Source organism: Galeopterus variegatus, unplaced genomic scaffold (genome assembly GCF_000696425.1).
Source record: "Galeopterus variegatus unplaced genomic scaffold, G_variegatus-3.0.2 Scaffold1913, whole genome shotgun sequence".
Classification (NCBI taxonomy): Eukaryota; Metazoa; Chordata; class Mammalia; order Dermoptera; family Cynocephalidae; genus Galeopterus; species Galeopterus variegatus.
In genome coordinates this window covers 48350-49861 of record NW_007728024.1, presented here as the reverse complement: position 1 = coordinate 49861, position 1512 = coordinate 48350, and the positions used below count along the sequence as shown (strand labels likewise).

At 36.3% G+C, this 1512-nt stretch overlaps 1 protein-coding gene across 1 annotated transcript in view; it reads right to left on the bottom strand.

Annotated features, from left to right (window-relative positions):
• Positions 1 to 1512, bottom strand: part of DBT (dihydrolipoamide branched chain transacylase E2) — a 55022-nt gene that overhangs the window by 39457 nt on the left and 14053 nt on the right. The gene's annotated exons all lie outside the window — the stretch shown is intronic.

Here is a 1512-nt window from a genome sequence, read left to right as displayed (position 1 = left end):
TCATCTTGTGTTGTCACCGCCTTGATTACAGAAAATGGGACATTTTTATACTTTGTAGCAAAGCTCTGTAACACTAATTGTTTCATAAAAGTCCATACTGGAACACTTCCCGATGACAGGCATTTCTTACTCCTACTGAGTGGTTTTTTTTGTTGGTTTTTGTTTTCCAATTGAGTGTTCTTGATTGCCGTAATTGGCTTCTGCATTTCTTTTCATGAGAGATGAACAAGATTACCTAGTGTCTAAATAAACATGTCATTACCATTGCCTTTCCTTCCTGCGGAAGGCTGTCAGATGAAGCTGCCTACCATATGCAATATATGTCACAGACACGTAACCTTGATTTATTTGCCTCTTGAAGAAGCGTCAAATTCGGGTTAAGTGGGACTGGTAAAGATAAGATCGGAGCCTTCTTTAATAGGCAATCTTCTCATATCATAGTTTATCATAGTTGGGGAAGCAAAAAACAAAACAAAAGGCAATCTTCCTCAGAGCAACCAGGAAACTAACTTCTAGAAATGTCTATGATGACATTTGTCTGTTCTTGCCTCTTACGTGGAAAGGAAAATATGCACGTATGTCTAAGGAATTACAGAAAAAAAAACCCAAACTGGAACAAAGATAACATTATAAATCCTCAACATTGAAGATTAGTGGTTGTGAAACATAATCTCAGGTATTTCACAAATTCACTGTTTAATATTACCCAAGCACGTTGCGGTGCGGGGGGGTGGGGTGGGGGGTCTTAATTGCCTTTCAGTTTATTACACACACAAACTTATTGTAAGCAATAAATCTAAATCATTACCTTTAAGAGAAAATCTGGAATGTCCAAAGAACTTCAATTCTAATTTTTTTTCCTTTGACAGGTGGCCAGGACAGGATTGGACCCTGGGCCTTGGTGTAATCAGCACCATGCTCTAACCAACTGAGCTAACCAGCCAGCTGAGAACTTCAATCTTTTTAGCCTTCCCATTAAAAAAAAGAAGTATAGGCACTATTAATATATTTGATAATCCCATATACATGTGTTTGTGTAAAAAGAAGTAGTAGCTGTGCCTCTGAAGTGAATTATTTTTCTTCTGAGGGCTACTATACAACTTTCTTCCTCCTTAACTTTCCCTTTAACTCTACCTTCTCATTAAAAAATAGTTTACTTCCTTCCTTTACCATCTTCTTATCTCAATGGATTACTGCCTCCATATTCAGTATAACATGTCCTTATCTTTCTCTCAAGAATCGAGAGACATATCATCTATTCACTAGTTAATTCTTTCACTTGAGTTCAAAAGAACCAAAGACTCCATTTCTTCTCTTTTTAAAAAATTTATTATTATTATTATTATTATTATTATTATTATTATTATTATTAGCATCTGGCCAGGATGGGGATCTGCACCCTTGACCTTGGTGTCATAGCACTGCACTCTAACCAACTGAGCAACCGGCCAGCCTCCTCTCATTTTTATTTTAATTTTTTTTTTTTTTTAATAAAAGATGACCGGTAAGGGG